At 47.5% G+C, this 22,456-nt stretch overlaps 1 pseudogene; it reads right to left on the bottom strand.

Moving 5' to 3' along the window:
* LOC119279068 overlaps positions 1 to 1,251 on the bottom strand; it is a 3,366-nt pseudogene extending 2,115 nt beyond the window's left edge.
* Between the last annotated feature and the right edge of the window lie 21,205 nt (positions 1,252 to 22,456).

Here is a 22,456-nt window from a genome sequence, read left to right as displayed (position 1 = left end):
TATATACTTTCGACTTGAAAATTATACCACTGAAAACTTCTTTTTAAAACAAATTCAACGGTATAATTTGATCATATATCATCTATATTTGGTTGGTCTAATCTATGGCCAAAGTTGAATTTGGTATGCGTGCACATCTTGTTGATTGGAATGGAGGGAGTAGGATTCAGCATGTGTACCTACTAGGCTACTACCTAGGCACGGTGATACACAGGATGGGCAAAGCCGACGCAGGCAGGCAGGAGACATTAACTAAACACTCTGAAGAGCAGCGGTGGATTTTGGAATGGCCTAGTTGGAGGCTTGGACCAACGGAGAGATTTAGTACCCATGCCTGTAAAAGCTAGGCTGGAGAGTTTGCAGCTGGGACCAATCGTCAAGCCAATCACCGGGATTACAACAACCACACATGCTATGGAATACAAACTATAAAGTATTTCAACATCCCCTGTCAATCAGAACTTATCTAAGTTGAGATTGCCTAAATGCTTCTTACTGTCGTACTGTCAATGGTTTTGTTGTTAAAATATATTGCCCACCTTCCTCCATTAGTTCGGACTTTTGGATGAGTTGGCTGGTGCATGAATTCAATATGGTATCAGAGCCAAGAGGTCTTGAGTTCAAGACCCTGCCAACGCAGTATTAAATAAAACGATTCTGCGGCCTACATCGATCCCACGTCTAAGGACTAAAATAGCCTAGACGTGAGGGGGAGTGTTGAAATATATTGCCCACCTCCCTCCTCTCTACACCGTCTCCGCCGCCGCCAACCCGTCATCTACTTTTGGACTCCTCGCATCATCCGACTCCACTGAGCTATGGCATCGTCGATTAGGTCATCCAGGTCGTGACGCTATGTCACATTTATCAAAATAGTTTGCTATTCCTTGTAATAATGTAGCCGTTTCAGTCTGCCATGCGTGTCAACTTGGCAAGCATGTTCGTTTGCCGTTTTCTAGGTCTAAAACTTTTAGTGTGGTGCCTTTTCAGTTAATTCACTGTGATTTGTGGACATCTCCTATTCCGAGTAATTATGGTTTAAAATACTATCTTGTTATTGTCGATGATTACTCCCACTACATGTGGACATTTCCTCTCCGCCATAAGTCAGATGCAACCACTGTGATTACTAACTTTGTGGCATTTGCACGCACACAGTTTGACCTTCCCGTTGTTGCCATGCAAGCCGACAATGGCACTGAGTTTGTCAACTCCACATTGTCCACCTTCTTTACTGGTCACGACATCCATCTTCGCCTTTCATGTCCCTACACATCTCCACAAAATGGAAAAGCCGAGCGTGCTCTTCGCACCCTCAATGATATTACTCGTACACTTCTCTTCCAAGCCCACATGCCCTCCTCTTATTGGGCTGAAGCTCTTGCTGCTGCTACCTATCTTCTAAACCGACGACCTTCTCAGCCTATTGGGTTTTCCATCCCATACGAGCTTCTTTATCGCATGCCCGCTTCCTATGCCGAGCTACGTGTTTTCGGATGCCTTTGCTACCCAAACCAATCTGCCACAGCAAAACACAAATTATGCCCTCGCTCCACTGCATGTGTTTTTCTTGGATACCCCTCCTCACATCGTGGCTATCGTTGTCTTGATCTTTCAAGTCAGCGTATAATCACTTCTCGTCATGTCATTTTCGACGAACATACATTTCCGTTTGCTAGTATTAACCCTGCTCCTTCCGCTACATCTCTCGACTTTCTTCTGGATTTAGTAGCCACCGAGCCACCTCCATTCACTCCTTCCCTCACGCATGCTCCTGTTGCACCACATGCACGTACTACTGATCCACGTACTACTGCATGTCCTAGCTCAGGTGCTAGTTCCTGTCCTAGCTCGCCCATGCATCAGCCACACTCACCAGCACCTGATTCTCCTCCTATGCATGCCTCGCCTACCTCGGCCAACTCTCCCGCACCTGTCGCTTCGCCGGCGCAAGCTGCTGCACCAGAAACCCAGCCAAAAACCCAACGTGGACGTACTGTCTCTCGCACCGAACCAGCCACCAACACACACCATATGCTGACACGCCTCAAGCATGGCATTGTCCAACCGGTTGATCGCCTTAATCTTTCGGCTGTTCACACCTCCATTTCTCCTATTCCTAAAACATACCGGGGTGCCCTCCATGATCCTAACTGGCGTAGTGCAATGGCTGATGAATATAATGCACTAATTCATAATCGCACATGGACCCTGGTTCCTTGTCCGATTGGTGCTAATGTTGTTTCAGGTAAATGGATCTTCAAGCATAAGTTCGCATCTGATGGTGGCCTTGCTCGCTACAAGACTCGATGGATGGTTCGTGGCTTTTCTCAGCAGCCGGGCGTCGACTTCGACGAGACATTTAGCCCCGTCGTCAAGCCCGCCACCATCCGTGTCGTCCTCACCATCGCGGCTTCTCGTGGCTGGCCGGTTCACCAACTCGATGTCAAAAATGCCTTTCTCCATGGCACAATTGACGAGGTGGTGTACTGTGAGCAGCCCCCTGGCTTCATCGACTCGGCTCGTCCTCATCACGTGTGTCGCCTTCACAAGTCGCTCTACGGTCTCAAGCAGGCTCCAAGGGCATGGTACCAACGCTTCGCCCACTATGCTCATCGCCTCGGCTTCGTCGCATCTCTTTGTGATGCTTCTCTCTTCATACTTCGACAAGGCGATGAGCTTGCGTACCTACTGTTGTACGTTGATGACATCATCCTCACAGCTTCGAGTTCGGATCTACTACAGCACATCACCGACCTGCTTCACCGCGAGTTCTCTATGACGGATCTCGGGGATCTATCCTATTTCCTCGGGATTTCGGTCTCTCGCTCGTCATCGGGGATGTTTTTATCCCAACGCCAGTACGCCATCGACCTTCTTCACCGTGCCGGCATGCTTGATTGCAACCCGTGTGCCACCCCCATCGACACTCGTTGCAAGCTCTCCGCCGATGAGGGTCCTCTCGTTGACGATCCCACGAAGTACCGCAGTTTTGCCGGTGCACTTCAGTACTTGACACTGACACGTCCTGACATAGCTCACGCTGTGCAACAGGCATGTTTGTACATGCATGCACCATGGGAGCCGCATCTAAACCTTGTAAAGAGGATTCTTCGCTATGTCAAGGGCACATTGGATCTTGGTCTTCGCCTCCACTCGACACCGGCTACGTCTCTCACGGCCTACTCCGACGCTGACTGGGCAGGTTGTCCCGACACTCGTCGCTCCACTTCTGGCTACTGTGTTTACCTTGGGGATAACCTTGTGTCATGGTCTTCCAAGCGCCAGGCTACAGTCTCCCACTCCAGTGCCGAGGCAGAGTATCGCGCAGTGGCCCATGCTGTAGCTGAGTGTTGTTGGCTCCGCCAGCTTCTTCATGAGCTTCATCGACCCCTCCACTCCGCGACCATCGTCTTTTGCGACAATGTCAGTGCTGTCTACATGGCCTCCAACCCTGTGCAACATCGCCGCACGAAGCATATTGAGATTGACATCCATTTTGTTCGTGAAAAGGTGTCTCTCGGGCAGATTCGGGTTCTTCATGTGCCATCGTCTCAACAGTTCGCTGACATCATGATGAAGGGTCTACCGTCTCAGCTTTTTTTGGACTTTCGGTAAGCCTGTGCGTTCGTCCTCCCGACGCACTGCCTGAGGGGGGATGTTAAAGTAAATATCCTGTATATTTGGCATGCAATCAGCCCTTGCCGTATTATCGGATTGTATTCTGTCTATGATTGATACGGCTGGGTCAAGTCCTTGTTTCCCAAGGCATCTGTACATGATGGATATATATACTAATATGAGCTGATCGCCCAAGCGTGGCGTTTCCCTCAATTCTCCCTGTCTCTCTTGTTTACATTTGTAAACCTACAACTTGATCTCTTGTAGGTATACAACGAATGTTGAGCAACTTGTTTGCTACTCTTTCGCTGACAACGTGGTAATCCACTTCAATATGCTCAGTACCTGCATGAAACACATGATTAGCTGACAGATAAATGGTACCAAAATTATCACCATAATGTTGCTGCTTTGGGTACCAAGCTCTTGCAATAACGACTGAACCCAGATTACTTCTGTTGTTGCATTCTTAAGGGACTTGTACTCTGCTTCGGTGCTGGATCTTGACACTGTAGGTTGTTTTCTTGCACTTGTACCCGGCATCACCTCGCCACCGACGAGGCGGAGGCCATATAGGACGGCCCGATTATATCCCGTTTGGTTGGTGTGGTAACTAAGGTTGAATTGGATGAGTCTATACTGGGTCCATGTTTTATAACTTTACAGCGTCTTCAGGCAAATCAAAGTCCCATTTCTCTAAAAAAAACGTCCAAGAAGACAGAGATTACCAAAATAGCACGTGTAGAATATTTACAGGATACCTGGTCTTAAAAACTGTCCATGGCCACTACTCCCAGGATTACCTTGTACTCCCTCCGTCCCATAATGTAAGACGCTTTTTGACACTACCATAGTGTCAAAAAACGTCTTACATTATGGAACGGAGGGAGTATCTTTTTGGGTTTTGTTCGATTGAGTTTCATTTGTGCCTACTCTTAACTATAGGAGCGAGTGTAAGCAAGACCTTCTACTACGCATCTTGGAAGCACCGTGTTATCATTGAAAGATTGGGACACACCTTAGTGTACATCATTTTTTCTGTTCCTCCCCACGAATCATCTTTAGCGTTACTGTTGTTAGTTTATTTGGTTAGTGTACAGTCATGCTTTGGATGCTTCTAGCCAGGACTTGTTCGATTCAATATGTGATGAATTAGTTTGCAACATTTCAGGAAAAAGAAAAAATAGTATGCAATGTTGCCGCCATAGGGTCTATAAAACAATAACAACCTGGTCTAGCTGTAGCAAAGTGTAGTCTACAAACTCAATGATTATCGAGTATTTGTAAAATAATCCTCATGTGTTTATATAAAACAATTCATCATGTACTCCCTATGTCCTATAATATAATATGTTATAACATTCAATATGCTCACATATTAGATATAATAACATCTTATATTATAGACCGGAGGGAGTATTTGTTAATTCATCACATGCTTGAAAATAGTTCATGCACAGAAAATATAGGATGGAAAAAGATGAACAAAAAAATGAACGAAATAAAACTAATAAGAGAAATAAAAAAGAAAACCAGCGGAAAATCTGGAAGAAGAAAGACAAGAACCAGTGGAAAACTGAGGAAAAGAAAAAACTCAGGTTCCAAGATCCCTACCCGTTCTTTTTTCGAAAAGGGGCACTTTATTACTTAAAAGATTTAAGCATTACACCCGGCCTTTGCATACCTAAGATGCACACGGCCAAAGAATATCCTCTCATACAAATGAAAATAAAAAGGCAAAATACAAAGAAACGTAATTCGTATAACGCCTAAAGCGGAGGGGGGCCAGTCCTAAGATCAAGCTGCCACTCATCACTACTAGGAAAGACCTTATACACAGAATCTTACCAGCAACGCTCTTCAAAATACGACGCTACTGCTATATAGCAGCAGCGCGTGCCAGAAAAACGCGCTGCTGAAAGAAAAATAGCAGTAGCGCTTCCTCTCTGAACCGTGCTACTGTTCTAATTGGCATGACCTCGCCGTCAAGCTAGTTATAGCAGTAGCGCCCTATTCCGTACCGCACTACTGCTATAGATGTTAGCAGTAGTGCATTTCTATAAAGCTCGCTACTGCTATAGATGTTAGCAGTAGTGCATTTCTATAAAGCTCGCTACTGCTAAGTTCAGTCCACAAGTTTAGTCACACCTCGCTCCACGAACAGGGTGTTTACCACCTTAAATATGTTACTTCTCAAACTATCACAACCACTTGGTCTTCAGTGAACTCTATGTGTAGAATTTATGGCCGCAATATGAGTCTTCTCCGGTTCCTACCGGAGAGGACTCATATTGACAATTCAGATTGTACACAAAAAGATCATTGATGGCCAATGTATTTTTGCATTGACACACAATATACTTTTGCATGCTTACACTTAGCAGCAGCGCTTTTTATAGTAAGGCGCTACTGCTAGCTCAACTTAGCAGTAGCGTGTATCCTCGACCAGTGCTACTACTATTCTCCTTAGCTGCAGCGCTTTTTCAGACACGCGCTACTACTAACCCTACCTTATCCCCCCACACGGCCGACCCTCTTTCCCACTCACTCTCCCTCTCAGTCACTCTCTCCCGCGTCGATACCCTTCGTCGTACGTCGCCGCCGCCGCTGTCGTCCGCCCGCCACCGAGGTACTCCTTCCTTCCATCCCTCCTCCTCCCACCGCGCCCTCCTCCCTCCGCCTGCGGCTGCCCCTCCTCCCTCCTCCATCGACAGCCCTCCTCCCACCGCCCCTTCCTCCTCCTCCCACCGCCCCTCCCTCCTCCTCCGGCCGGCCCCTCCCCCTCCTCTCTCCTCCCTCCCTCCCTTGTCTCTGTTCTTGCAAATCGTAGGTAATTTAAATGTAGATTTTAGAACGTAAACTGTAGGCTTTTTAACAGAATATTTTTTTGACTATTTTAGGTGTTTTGAATAAAATAGAAGTAAGAAAATTTAGGGTAGAACTAGGGTAGTAGAATTTTTAGCAAGTGTTTAATAGAAATAGTTTATTTAGTAAGTGATTAATATGACTAGTTTATTTATATTAAGTTCTTAATAGAACTAGTTTATTTAGTAAGTGCTTAATAGAACTAGTTTATTTATAGTAAGTGCTTAATAGAACTAGTTTATTTAGTAAGTAGTTAATAAAACTACTTTATTTAGTTAGTAGTTAATAAAACTAGTTTATTTAGTGTTAGGATTATATATAAGATATTTTCAAATGTTTTTTTTTCATATTTTCAACCATTGAAATGCAATGACCATCGATAAGTGGCCCATGTTTTGCCGGAGTGTTGATTTTAATTTCCGTTCTGGCAAATTTCAGGCGCTCGATATGTCCTTTTTTTAGCAAAGGTCATGCCGGATTTTTTGGGTTTTGTCGTCGAGTTATAATCTTTGAATTTTGAACACAGGAGATGTCTGATGACGATGGGATCCCAGAGTGTGGGTACTGCTACGATGACCGGGGTGTGTGCGATAGGTTTCCTCACCTGCAAAACGATAGGTTTTTCACCGTGAAGCTAGAAAAGACCTTCGATGTTTGTACGGTATGCAACGACAAGCATTTCATCATAATTAATATCATCACTTGTGCTTCTTTTGTTCAACGTGTAATTTATGGATTTTTTTTTTCAGTTCGACTAGTACATCCCATGCCATGCTAGACCATATGTATTGGAGAAGCTTGGTTTAGGTTTAGATGACTTTGAGAATGTGGAGACAAGGAGGGCTCACTTAAGAACTAAACATGGTTATGAGTTTCTGGTTAAGCTGTACAATGCGGTTGATCGCTCCCATTTCGGTTGCTCTAATTGGGAAGCTCTCTGCAAGGCATATGGATTTGAGGAGGGAATGCGAGTAAGATTTGATATTCGTCCCAAAGATTATGATGATGATGATAATATCGACATCTGGGTGGATGTGGATATGCCTCCAGTTTTACCTAGATGTGAGTTTGTCAAACTAATTTGTTAAGTTCAGTAATTTATGTTGTTAATTTAAAAATATTTGGTGTTCTTCTGTACTAAACTTATTTATTTATAATTGTCAGCTTATTTCTTATCTTCAAGAAATGCTCGGAAGGTAGTAGACAACACATACTACAACTATGACTCCAAGCTTAATTGTGAGGAGAAAGGTTATCTTGTCTCGTTCATAGAAGATGTTGAGGCCTGCAAAACCAGTCACTCTATCAGCCCAAATTATGCTAGATACGTGCCACTAGTCCATAAATTTCTTGATGGTAACTTCATTGCCAAAAACTTGGTAAGATTTTGTTAATGATGGTAACTTCATTGCATACATTATTCTTAAGTAAACTACATTGCTAACTATATATGTTACTATTTCGTTTTTGAACAGAGGCTCCCGAAGCAGGTTGTGCCTGACATGCTATTTACCGAAGGTGATATGCATATGGTTAGCTTACGACCAACTCCTTCGAAGGCTTACTATAATGCATTACTTGATTTCTTCAAATGATGGAAGGCTCATAATCAAATAACGGAGCAAAGTGATGAATGCGCACATGAAAATAATTGGAGACAAAATGAATGTGCACAAGCCACAAGTTGGAGATAGGTTTATGTCCATTCTCCATTATGCTGAAGGACTAGTTTATCCGTTTTATGGTATTTTAGCTAGGAGATAGGAGTAGGTCCTAAGTATTAAGAACAATTAGTTAGTGTTGATTATATATGACTACAATGTCTTAGACTTGATGGTGATGCTGAGTAGGAGTAGTGATTATGAGTACTATGATGATGATGATGAGGAGTTGTTATTATAACTAGTGACGAAGTTGTTATATGATGTCTCATCATGGACAAAAATGATGATTATGAGGAGTTATATGACAATGATATATTATGATGATAAGTTGTTAATGATATGATGATGATGATGATTATGATGATGATGTTGATGATGATGATAAGTTATTATGTCATTGGGTGAAAGAACCATGGATGGATCCAAAGTGACCATTGGTTACTTTGGATCCATGCACTTGAAACTAATCACAAGATTCTTTCACATAGTGATTTAATAACTCATTATGATATAAAAACAATCTCTAAATTGCTACTGTATGAAAAATTGTATACAGGTGTATGAATACGACCTAAAATTCAAAAGAAATGGAATACAGAATAATAGTAGTAGCGGTTGTTTTCGAAAGCGCTACTACTAAGTAGATGTAGTAGTAGCGAGTGCCAGTAGGCGCTACTGCTAAGCTTTACCTGTAGCGCTGTATCAATAGCGCGTTTACCCGCGCTACTGATACGCCAAAAACCAGCGCTACTGCTAGGCTTTTCCCTAGTAGTGCATGTTAGGAAAAAGTATCCCTCGCCACAGCCTCCAATCGTGTACAGACCTCTGTAAACAGGTCTCGATTCTCCAGTCGTTGTAGAGAGGACCATAAATGAATAGTCCTGATACATCTGTAGATAACCTGCATAAGAGAAGTACTTTTATCGATAAAAACCTTATCATTTCTACATAGACAAAACGACCAAATAACGGCAAGCGCTCCCACCCTAAAAAGAGTTCTAAACCTGTGATCAATCCCATGTAGCCAGTTGCCAAATACATTAGCAACACTACAATGAGGATACAAGCCAGAAGCTATTTGGATGACTGACCATATAGAACGAGCCAATTTGCATTCGAAGAATAAGTGCTTTATCGTCTCATCATGGTGACAAAAGACGCATTGCAGAATTCCATGCCAATTCCTCTTAATATGGTTATCTTTAGTAAGAATGACTCTGCGACCAAGATACCATGCAAAATTTTATTCTTAAGCGGTATCTTCATCTTCCAGATCTTCTTGTTATTATGAACTGGCACATCAGACTGGATTAATGCTCTATACATAGACTTCACTGAGAACTGTATGTTCCCATGTAGGTTCCATCGGAATACATCGGACCCATGTGACAAATGCACCATGGAAAACCGCTGGAGTAGGATGTTCCACGATTGGAGTTCGGGTCCAATTAAATCCCTTCTGAACGTCACATTTGGTGGAAATGATTCCATTACTATGGCGATAGCTAGTATCACCCTTGTGACACACAATATTGTACAGAGCCGGATATTGTTCCCAGAGAGTGGCATTTCCTAGCCACTTATCCTCCCAGAATCTAATTTTCAAGCCTTCCTTAATTGAGAAACATACATAACAGAAGAAATATTTCTTTGTAGCCAATAGACCTGCCCAAAAGTGAGAATCCCCAAGCTTCCAGTATACTTGTGATACCGCCTTGGAGACCACATATTTCCTCCTGAGGAGGTTTTGCCATACCTCATCTTCCGTTAATAATTTAAACAACCATTAACCGAGTAGGCCCTATTCTTAATCTCAAGGTCATGAATGCCCAACCCGCCTTGGTCTTTGGGGCACAAACCACACCCCATTTAGCCAGTCGATATTTCTTTCTCTCGCAATCTCCTTGCCAAAAGAATCTTGATCGGAAATAATCCAATCTATGTAAAACTCCTTGTGGCAACTGGAAGAAGGAAATCATATATAGTACCATATTACTTAGTACTGAATTCATGAGGACCAATCTTCTGCCTTCAGATAGCAGTTTACATTTCCAACTACTAAGTCTTTTTTGTAGTCTCTTCTTGACGTGTTTCCATTCAGCATTTGTGAGCCTCCGATAATGTATCGGTATCCCCAAATATGTGACCGGAAACTGGCCCAACCCGCATCCGAACAGGTCGACATACATGTGAGCTTCATCTTGAGCCTCGCCAAAGCAAAACAATTCACTTTTATGAAATTGATCTTAAGACCTGAGAGTCGCTCGAATGCTGAACAAATTAATTTCATATTTCTCGCTTTCTTGAGGTCATGATCCATGAAGAGAATCATATCGTTGATGTACTGAAGTATAGAGAGACCACCATCAACTAGATGATTTACTACCCCATATATTTGCCCATCAGTCTTGGCACGCTCAATCATGACTGCAAGCATATACGCCACTATATTGAATAGCATGGGTGATGTCGAGTCACCTTGTCGGAATCCCTTCTTCGTTTTAAAATAGTGGCCAACATCATCATTGATCTTAGTGGCAACACTGCCTCCGAAAACGAAGATATGGATCATAGCGCGCCACTCTGCAGAAAATCCTTTCATTCTGAGAGTCTGTTGAGGAAATGGCCATTTTACTTTGTCATAAGCTTTTTCAAAGTCTATTTTCAGTACCACCCCATTCAACTTTTTCCGATGTAATTCATGGACAGTTTCATGAAGGATAACAATGCAGTCTAGGATGTGTCTACCTTGCATAAAAACAGTCTATGAAGGATGAACCACATGTTCAGCAACCAAATTAAGTCTACCTTCATGAATATTGTAAAACTAACATTAAGGAGGCAAATAGGTCTATATTGTTGTATCGTGTCAACCTTGTTAACCTTAGGTAATAAAATAATCTCACCGAAGTTTAAGCAAAACAAATCTAGTTGGCCATCATGTAGGTAGCTAAACAAGAGGAGGAGATCTGGTTTGATGACTTCCCAGATGTTCTGGTAGAACTCTGAGGGAAAACCATCCGGACCAGGGGCTTTGTTGTGCTCCATGAAGAAAACCGCCTTTCTAACTTCCTCATTGGAGTATGGTGCTGTTAGAAGGTTGTTTTTCTCCTTAGAGACCTGTCGAATGTCTTCTGTTCGGGACTCATCCATCGAGAAGTTTCCTTCCTCTGGCCTCCAAATAGGTTTTTTATAATAATTAGTGATATAAGATTTTAGTTGCTCATGCCCCCTCAATCGTGCCCTCATCCTTGTGTAGGGAATGAATTATTTTCTTCCGGTGTCTTCCATTGGCGACTCCATGGAAATACCTAGTATTTGAATCACCTTTTAGGATTAATTGAGAGTTAGAATGTTGGTACCATTTGAGTTCCTCTTAACGCACGATGCTAGCTATCTGAGAATTCGATTGACTCCGGATCTCGATTTCATGCTCAGATAGAGGTCTAATATCTGTCAAAGCTTCTAATTCATCAATGATAGATGAAAGATGAAGCTTCTCCTTTTTTAGGATACATACCACCATATGCCTAGCCTAACTACGAACGAATTTACGTAATACACACTTTTATTATTCCATTTGTGTATTGGGGTATGCCCGGCAACCAATTTCTACCATACCTCCTTGACCATGTCATGGAAGCTGTCGGTGTCAAAACCGGCGGATCTCGGGTAGGGGGTCCCAAACTGTGCGTCTAGGCCGATGGTAACAGGAGACAAGGGACACGATGTTTTACCCAGGTTCGGGCCCTCTTGATGGAGGTAAAACCCTACGTCCTGCTTGATTGATATTGATATTGTGGATGTTTACAAGAGTGGATCTACCACGAGATCAAGGAGGCTAAACCCTAGAAGCTAGCCTATGGTATGATTGTAATGGTTGTTGTTGTGTCCTACGGACTAGAACCATCCGGTTTATATAGACACCGGAGAGGGCTAGGGTTACATAGAGTCGGTTACAATGGTAGGAGATCTACATATCCATATCGCCAAGCTTGCCTTCCACGCCAAGGAAAGTCCCATCCGGACACGGGACGAAGTCTTCAATCTTGTATCTTCATAGTCTTGGAGTCCGGTCCATGATGATAGTCCGGTCGATGATAGTTCGGCTGATGATGGTAATCCGGCTATCCGGACACCCCCTAATCCAGGACTCCCTCAGTAGCCCCTGAACCAGGCTTCAATGACGATAAGTCCGGCGCGTATATTGCTTGGCATTGCAAGGCGGGTTCCTCCTCTGAATGATAGAAGATTGTGAACACCAGGATAGTGTCCGGCTCTACAAAATAAATTCCACATTCCACCGTAGAGAGAATAATAATATATACACAAGTTCAATCTGCTGACGTTTTTTGCGGCATGACGTCACGCCACTACCAAGCCATTACTTGAATCGTTTTTTACTCTACCACCTCAGCGCATTTAGCGAAGCGGTTTCCTTGGCACGTCTTGTCGAAGCAGAGATCGTGTTCCCCCTTAATCCAAGATTCTCATCAATACGGACGTGGGTAACCCAACCGCGCCATTGATGGTGACGCTTGGGGGATAAGCGAGTTTTACCAGGCCGGTGGGGGACGCGTAGACTTCGCCCGCCCATATAAGGGATAAGGATTCACCTTTTCACCTACGCCTTCTTCCTCCTTTGCTTATCCATCTCCGCGCACTCGAGCTCCAGCGCCCAAGCCCGCACATCTCGTCTCAACCTTCCCCAGTTATGTCCGGAGCGGGAGGCAAGTGGATGACCTCCTCCGTTACGGAGGAGCACATCGAAAGACTGCGCAGCGCCGGCTACCTGTCCGGCGACATCGCGCACCGGCTGCCCGACGAGGGGCAGCTCATCCCCACCCCAGGCCCCATGAGAGGGTCGTTTTTCTTCCCCACTTCCTCCGCGGACTGGGTTTTCCACTTCACCCCTTTGTCCGGGGGCTCATGTTCTACTACGGCCTGGATTTCCATGATCTGGCGCCGAACTTCATCCTCAACATCTCGGCATTTATCGTCGTGTGCGAGGCCTTCCTCTGCATCCAGCCCCACTTCGGCTTGTGGCTCAAGACCTTCAATGTCAAGCCGAAGGTAGTGAAGGGCACTCAAGCGGAGTGCGGAGGCGCCATGTTGGGCAAGATGCCCAATGTCCTTTGGTTCGAAGGGGCCTTCGTGGAATCCGTCAAAGGGTGGCAATCGGGGTGGTTTTATATCACCGAGCCACGCGACCCTAAGTGGGCGGCGGCCCCCGAGTTCAGATCTGGTATCCCCACGCAGCTCACCTCCTGGAAAGAGAAGGGCTTGCTGTGGGGTAGTTCGGAGGAGGTGACGGGACTCCAAGCCTGTATCCAGAAGATGGTGAAGAAGCTCAGGCTGGTTAACGTGGTCCAAGTCATGCTCGTCCGCCGGATTCTCCCGTGCCAAGAGCGGGCATTCAATCTGTGGGAGTTCAATCCGGAACAGCACCGGGAGCTGAGCGGGCTCTTCGACACGACGTACGAAGGCGCCTGGAGGGTGCTGTTTAAGGGCGCCGAAGCCCCCGCATCCGCGACTGAAGATCGTGGATTTCACTCGCAGCACCAAGCCGACGAGGTAAGTGATTCTACCCCTTTACGGGACACTTGCTTTTCATAGTTTAACTTTATGCGGGTTTTAATTTCCCCTTTTCCTTTGACAGGACTAGATGAGGAAGGCGGAGCAGATTATCTGCCCGGCTCCCATGCCAGAAAACCCAGTAGACACCCATCTAGCGAGGCTGCTGGTTCCGGCACCGCACGTGGTGCCGGAGAAGAAGGCCAAGAAGGAGGCCACGGGTGCTCGAAAGAGTTCCCGTTTTCAGGTGTCCGACGACTCCGGGGCGGACTCCTCCCCCGAGAACGAGGAGGAGAAAGAGGACTCTCTCCCAGAGGAGGGAGAGAGGAAGAGGAAGGCTCCCCCAACAGGGGAGGCCGAAGGGTCCAAGAGGGGAAGGACTATTCCCCCGGACAGCTCCGCCAACATCAATGTTGGCGAGGAAGAATGGCCTTCAAGGGCCAGGCCTCCGGCGAGATCGTAAGTATCCGGATTCCTGAGTGATTTACAATTTCTTTTTCTGTGTCACATAGTGTCATTCTGATGCCGCATGCTGCTTGTAGTCCGGCCAATGATGATCTCCCCGCTTCATCGAGCGGGTCGTTGGCTCCGTCGGATGTAGACTCCATCCCGACCGCCTCCACCCCTCGCGACATCGAGGACGCCGAGGCGGGATCCCAAGAAGGGACCCATCAGGGGGATGCTCCGGAGGCGCCACAAGGCGGCCTCCCGGACTGTGCGCCGGACTCCATATCGGAACCCGCAGTGGTTCCGGAGTCCGGCCGGCGGCCCCTTCGCAAGAAGGGCAAGACCGTGACGCCAGCGGCTTCCATCCAACCGGAGGCGCCGGACAATTTGTTGGAGGCGCTCCAGAGCGCTTCCATCGAGGAAGAACACCGCACTATTATGAGTGCGGTGATTCAGAAGGTACAGCTCGCCAAGAGCGGGCTGACCGAAGCCTGCAGTAGCCTTCTATCAGGCTTTGAGGTAAGAAGTTAAAAATATGCAATGTAATACCGCATAGACAGTAGCCCCTGATGCTCGGTTCGGTGTTCGGAAAGAAAAGCCGGACTGAGGATCTGAAAAAAAAGATATACGCAGGGTTGCTAAAAAATTATGTCAATATGGGTTGCAGGCTGCGCTGCAGACCTCTGCCGCACTGACTGCGAAGGTCGGTGCTTTGAAGCAGGAGCTCGAGTGGTCCGAGCAAGAGCTCGGCCGCGCCAAGAAGCATCTCCAGGACAAAGAAGGTGAGTAACACCACTTTGAACTTGTACCTTACAGAAAAGGATTTAGGTTGCAACAAGAAATAACAAGGATAACATTGCTACTGCAGGGGCCACGAACGAGGTGGCGACCCTGAAGGAGGCCGTGTCTGCGGCCGAACGCAATGCGGCCGCGGAACGGGCAGAGCGAGAAAAGCAGGAGGCGCGGGTGGCGGTGGTTCAGCAAGAGCTCCAGGCTCTCATGGAAAAGCATGAGAGTTTGGAGCGTGACTCAAAGACTCGAGAGTCCGAGCTTGCCTCGGCTCTCGAAAGTGCCAAGACTGCCAAGGACGATGCCCATAAGTCCCTTCAGGAGATTGAGTTGGTGAGGAAGATAGCGGCGGGTAAGGCATTTTTCATGCAAAGCAAGCATGTGAATGTAAATTACTTACTTACCCGAATTCGGAGCTCTCCAGGGGCGTTTGCAGATCTGCCTCGCAGCGTGTCTGATGCCGCCGCATTCTACCGAGCCGAGGAGGGGAGCTCAACGGAGAAGGTCTTCTGGTCTCAGTATGCTGAGGCCGGCCATCCGGTGCCCCCTAGCGACCAGCAGAAGCAGCTGGTCGAGCTCCACAAGGCGGCCGAGCAGGCCATGAAGGGCCTCATAGTCCGGCTGTGGCCTGGAGAGGCCATGCCGGGGAGCTACTTCAGCCTCGTGCGACGGTTGATGGATGCATGCCCCTGGGTGGAGGTTATCAAGCGCTCCGCCTGTATTGAAGGTGCTCGTCGGGCCCTTGCCCGCGCAAAGGTGCATTGGGGCAAGCTGGATGCGGAGAAGCTAATCACTGACGCGCCACCAGCGGGCAAGGAATATCGTACGCCCGAAATGTACTATAAGACTGTCCTGAAGGGTGCCCGCAAGATTGCGGATGAGTGCCCCAGGGATGTAATTATTGAGTAAATTCGCAATGTGTTATCCTGTGCGCTGAAAACTTTGTTCATATGCACTAAGCAACACTTGTTAATTTAAAATATTACCTTCTGTGCGGCCGTTTATTAAATCTAGAGATGGCAAGTCGTCAGCTTCAGCCCCCATGCCACGAGTGCTGGGGTGTTCGGGATAAACTTGAGCACTCTTGTTCCCATTTTTGGGTCCATCTAGGGAGGCGCTCAACACAACGAACAAGGCAACCGGACTTATAGTGCTTGAACACTCTCACTTAGCTAGAATTCTATAATTTTAAATTTCGGCGAAGCCCCTAGTATTCGGAAGACCGAATTAGGGGCGCTATCCACGCCTTCGTCGGACATTATCGGGAACTTCGTTCGAAGCGGCGTAGGTCTTTAAGGACCCGAAAAAACCTCTCGAACAGCAACCACTCTCTCGCCTTATCATGACAGTCAGTTTTAGCTTTCTCCACTGAGGCGTTAACCCGGCTCAACCGGGGCGCAATCGCAGTGGTTCTCCCAGTGCTACCTTAGCCGATAGAACGGAACGTAAGGTGCCAAACTTGGGAGCCGGGCAAACCCAACTATTGACCCAAGACATGATTCGGAGCCGATTCATATAATGCTATAAGTTCGGGGTGCCGCACTTGGGAAAGTGTGCGGACTTTATCACACCATAATGCGGGGAACATAAGCCCCTGGTGTACTTGGCCGTACCAAAATGTACGGATGCAACATGTCGTAAATGAACATATATATATATATATATATATATAAGGTAATGCAATTATGGGCAAAAAGTGCAGCATTTTATTCGAGAAGATCTGCTATAAGTGCGGAATGATACAAATAGTGCGGAAAGCAAGGGATTGGATGAATTAAAGGCGTCTCCCTCCAAGGGTAGGCCGCGGAAAGGTGTATTTAACAAATTTAATGCTCGTAATGGAGACCACCTGAGTGTTCGTCGCGGCCTTTGTCCCTCCCTGGCTGTTGCATCATGAGTTCGGCAGGTTCGTCGCCGGACAGAGTTCTGTATATAAAAAAAAGAGAGAAATAAAAGAAAAAAAGCGACACACTTGGGAGCCCCTGGTGTGGTCGAACCACACTCTGGGTCTGTTGTGGTTGTGCCTCTCCCCCTATGCCCATGGTATCTCCAGGGCGTAATTATGTACGCGGAGTGTTTGTCTTACAATTGAGCGAGGGCTGGGGTTGAGGCCGCATTGCTACGCGTGCTCGGAATGTGCCAGGTGGTCTTGGTTGATGTTGCTCCGGGCGCGTTTGGCCGTGTCCGATCATTTAACGGCTGGACTCGAAAATTGCCTTAAAAGGCTGCTCTGTACTTCTGCCGCGAGAGCCGCTGTATGTTCCTCCGTTCGGAGGGAGCGTTCCATGTTTCCGTTGACTGTGATGACTCCACGAGGGCCTGGCGTCTTGAGCTTAAGGTATGCATAATGCGGCACCGCGTTGAATTTTGCGAACGCGGTTCGTCCGAGCAGAGCGTGATAGCCACTGCGGAACGGGACTATGTCGAAGATTAACTCCTCGCTTCGGAAGTTATCCGGGGATCCGAAGACCACTTCCAGTGTGACTGAGCCTGTACAACTGGCCTCGACACCTGGTATGACGCCTTTAAAGGTTGTCTTTGTAGGTTTAATCCTTGAAGGGTCTATGCCCATCTTGCGCAATGTATCCTGATAAAGCAGGTTCAGGCTACTGCCGCCGTCCATCAGGACTCTCGTGAGGTGAAATCCATCGACGATTGGATCTAAAACCAATGCAGCGAATCCGCCATGGCGGATACTGGTCGGATGGTCTCTTCGATCGAAAGTGATCGGGCAAGAGGACCGTGGGTTGAGTTTTGGGGCGACAGGCTCCATCGCGTATACGTCCCTTAGTGCACGCTTCCGCTCCCTCTTGGGGATATGCGTTGCGTATATCATGTTTACCGTCCAAACTTGAGGGGGGAATCCCTTTTGTCCTCTGTTGTTCGGCGGCCGGGTCTCTTCCTCGTCATCGCTGTGCAGCCCCTTGTCATTGTTTTCGGCGATTAATTTGCCTGCCTGCTTGAATACCCAACAATCTCTGTTGGTGTGGTTAGCTGGCTTTTCGGGGGTTCCATGTATTTGACTGGAGCGGTCGAGTATTCGGTCCAAATGGGACGGGCCCGGAGTGGTTCTTTTGAATGGCTTCTTCCGTTGACCGGGCTTGGAGCCTCGGAATCCGGCGTTGACTGCCGTATCCTCATTGCTGTCGCCATTAATGCGGCGTTTGTTTTTGTTTTGACGCAACCTGCCATTGCGGTCCTTGGTATCCGGACTGCCAGCATTTTTGCTGAGGTTGTTGCTGCGAGCTAGCCAGCTACCCTCTCCCGCACAGAAACGGGTCATGAGTGATGTGAGGGCTGCCATGGATTTCGGCTTTTCCTGTCCTAGGTGCCGGGCCAGCCACTCGTCGCGGATGTTATGTTTGAAGGCAGCGAGGGCCTCTGCATCCGGACAGTCGACGATTTGATTTTTCTTTGTTAAGAACCGTGTCCAGAATTGCCTGGCCGATTCGTCTGGCTGCTGGATTATGCGGCTTAGGTCATCTGCGTCTAGTGGTCGCACATACGTGCCCTGGAAGTTGTCGAGGAATGCGGCTTCCAGGTCTTCCCAGCATCCAATTGACTCTGCGGGCAGGCTGTTAAGCCAATGCCGAGCTGGTCCTTTAAGCTTGAGCGGGAGATATTTGATGGCGTGAAGATCGTCGCCGCGGGCCATATGTATATGGAGGAGATAATCCTCAATCCAAACCGCGGGGTCTGTTGTGCCATCATAGGATTCGATATTAACGGGTTTAAACCCTTCAGGGATTTGATGATCCATTACTTCGTCAGTGAAGCATAGTGGGTGTGCGGCGCCTCTGTATTGAGCAATGTCGCGACGTAGCTCGAGAGAGCGTTGTCTGCTGTGTTCGGCCCGGCCGGAGTAGTTGTATCCGGCGCGACGGTATTCGTCGTGGGTCTTGGGGCGCCCACGTGATCCATAGATTGATTTGGATTGTCTTGCCTTGTCCTCCAATATATCCTGCAAGTCCGGCGCGTTCCCCCGTGGCTTCATGATTTTTGAGCGATGCCGGGGTACGGTTTTGGTGGAGGGCTTGCATGCCTCTCTGTCGCGGCCACGAGGTGGTCGGTCTGCCGTATTGTGCGCTGGTGATGCAGGTTTGTACGCTTCCCCCTCTAGTCGGGGGAGCAACTTGTGTTTTGGGTAACTTTTGGAGGGGCGTTCGAGTTCATACTCTTCGGCCGCGAGGACCTCGGTCCATCTGTCGGCCAGTAGGTCTTGATCAGCTTGAAGTTGTTGCTGTTTTTTCTTTAGGCTGTTTGCCGTGGCCATTAGCCTGCATCAGAAACGCTCTTGTTTGACGGGATCCTCAGGCACGACGAATTCGTCGCCGTCGAGGCTTGCCTCGTCTCCGGAGGGAGGTAAGTTATTATCATCCTCGACCTCTTCGTCTGCCGCCCTCTCGTGAGGGCTTGCTTCTATCTCCTCCTGCGCTGGATCGTGCTGGAGGGGGTTGTCTTCGGCACTCTCCGGGGTGTTATTATCTCCTGTACCGGAATCTTCATTCTTGCTGTGGCGGGATTTAGAGAGGCGCCGCTGACGTCGGCGCTTGGGCTGCTTCTTTAAGGAATCGACCTCCGTTGCTTCTTCGCTGTCCCCATCTTTTGGGGTGTCCACCATGTATATGTCGTATGACGAGGTGGTCTTCCAGTGTCCTGTAGGCGCTGGTTCTTGATAGTCTCCGGCATCATCGTCCATACCGTCGATGTCTTCGGAGTCGTAGTCGAGTACATCGGTTAGATCTTCGACGGTGGCTACGAAGTGGGTGGTGGGTGGGCTCTGAATTTCTTCGTCGTCCGCGTCCCAACCATCCTGGCCGTAGTTCGGCCAGGGCTCTCCGGATAGTGAGAGATGCTTCAGCGAATATAAGATATCGCCGAAGGGTGAGTGCTGAAAGATGTCCGCAGCGGTGAATTCCATGATCGGCGCCCAGTCGGATTCGACTGGCAGGGGCGCAAGAGGTTCGGAGTCCGGCTGAGGGTCCGGCACCTCGGAGTCATGAGCTTTATGCGGGACAAGGTAAGTATTCGGCTCCATCGCCGTAGAAGTTGCAGCTCCCGAGGCGGTGTCCAGCCATCCATCCTCGATCTGAGCGATCGGCTCCGGACTATGGGTCGGAGCAGATTCGTGTGCGGCCTCCAAGGTGCTGTCCGGCGGCAGAGTTAGGTCGTGCCCATCGTGACAGCGCGGCACGCTCGGCTGTGGCTCAGATCCATCGAAGATCAAGTCCCTGCAGATATCGACCGTGAAGTTTAGGCTTCCAAACCTGACCTGACGGCCAGGGGCGTAGCTTTCGATCTGCTCCAGATGGCCAAGTGAGTTGGCCCGCAGTGCGAAGCCGCCGAATACGATGATCTGTCCGGGGAGAAAGGTCTCACCCAGGACTGCGTCGTTGATGATGATCAAAGAAGCCATCGAGCCTATCGGTGACGACACAGAGGAACTCTCAATGAAAGCACCAATGTCGGTGTCAAAACCGGCGGATCTCGGGTAGGGGGTCCCGAACTGTGCGTCTAGGCGGATGGTAACAGGAGACAAGGGACACGATGTTTTACCCAGGTTCGGGCCCTCTTGATGGAGGTAAAACCCTACGTCCTGCTTGATTGATATTGATATTGTGGATGTTTACAAGAGTGGATCTACCACGAGATCAAGGAGGCTAAACCCTAGAAGCTAGCCTATGGTATGATTGTAATGGTTGTTGTTGTGTCCTACGGACTAGAACCATCCGGTTTATATAGACACCGGAGAGGGCTAGGGTTACATAGAGTCGGCTACAATGGTAGGAGATCTACATATCCGTATCACCAAGCTTGCCTTCCACGCCAAGGAAAGTCCCATCCGGACACGGGACGAAGTCTTCAATCTTGTATCTTCATAGTCTTGGAGTCCGGTCGATGATGATAGTCCGGTCGATGATAGTTCGGCTGATGATGGTAATCCGGCTATCCGGACACCCCATAATCCAGGACTCCCTCAGAAGCCATCCCGAAGCAACAAACCAAGTTCAAACTTGAACTTGCGTCTATGTTGTGGTCGTGGCAAACCAGTACTTAGGAGGATGGGTGTGTGGTCTGATATGGCCTCGATACGAGGTAGCCCATGAACAGACACCATAGGAAATTTAGATTCCCGGTCGGTATGCATTAAAACATGATTTAGTTTCTCATATGTCGGGTCCGAAGACTGTTCGCCAAAGTGAATTGTCATCCAACCATGGAAACCTCTCGTAGATCTAGAATGTCGATGATAGCACTGAAAAGGAAAGGCCAATTATTATCAAACCTATCGCGGCTTTTCTCATTTGGGAATTGAAGCAGATTAAAATCCCCTTCTATAAGAATGGGGTAGGGGTTATCTTTTTCCAGATTAACCAATTCATGTAGAAAAATAGCCTTGAACTCATCTTGGGCTGCCCGATACACGACGACGAGGGTCCTTGTGTAGTTGCCGGCCTTGTTGCAAATATGGAGTTTAATGTGAAGCTCATCATCCGAACTAGCCAAAACATCCATAGTCCCTGTGTTTACGCCAAGTAAGATGCCCCCAGAACAACCTCAAGGCGGTCGTGAAACCCAAGTGAAGTATATCCCGCCAGAAAGATGGTTAAGCAGACTGACTGAGAAGTCAAGTCTCGCCATTTCAGAGGTTGCCAAAAAATCTAAATTTTATTCCCTATTACACTCCGCAATGAATAAATGTTGGGTCAAGTCACCAAGACCTCTGCTATTAAAAAACATTCCATTCATGGGGAAACAATAGGAGATTTACAATTTTTTGTCCTTTTATGGGACTTACTATCAATTTTGAACATGCGGTCTTTGATTTTATCCGGAGGCTATAAGCTTAAACAAAGAACTAAGCCTGGCTTCATCTAGACCCACATCCGAAACCGCTCCTACTAGATGAGAGATTAACTGACCATCTAATGTGGCATGCAACTCCTCCCTACCCATTCTCTACCAGCACCTAAGTTTGCTCTTTGTGCCTCCCTCGGTAGCCGTCAAATGGGGCTCTAGGCACTGACACCGCCTTCGTGTTCGTCGCCGGACGCCACTGCCAACACTATTGAATTCTATTCTATGGGTACCTCTCTTGTGCCTCCCAAATGATTTTAGTTATGGTTAATTTTATTTCTTTATATAGACCTGTAATATTTTGTCTTTCAGATGCAAGGTGTACAATAAGTACTCATATTTGTTTCGTTTGATTGACGACCAGTACTCGTCTCCTTTTTGTGTGATTATCTAACCGTATTCATCTTGATTGATCCGTGGAAAAGGATATGGATTTTTTATGAAACTTGCATCTTTATTAGGGTCATATTTGTATTCATATGCCAAGGAACACTAGTAGAAAACATGGCTTTCGTTTGGGCCAGACTAGACCATTAGTCCCGGTTAAGTCACGAACCGGGACCCATGGGGGCATTGGTCCCGGTTCGTGCGGCTAAAGGCATTAGTCCCGGTTCAAATGAGCCCTTTAGTCCCGGTTT

Source organism: Triticum dicoccoides, chromosome 3B, assembly GCF_002162155.2.
Source record: "Triticum dicoccoides isolate Atlit2015 ecotype Zavitan chromosome 3B, WEW_v2.0, whole genome shotgun sequence".
Classification (NCBI taxonomy): domain Eukaryota; kingdom Viridiplantae; phylum Streptophyta; class Magnoliopsida; order Poales; family Poaceae; genus Triticum; species Triticum dicoccoides.
The sequence above is the reverse complement of the archived record's forward strand: the minus strand, read 5'-3'. Positions and strand labels throughout refer to the sequence as shown.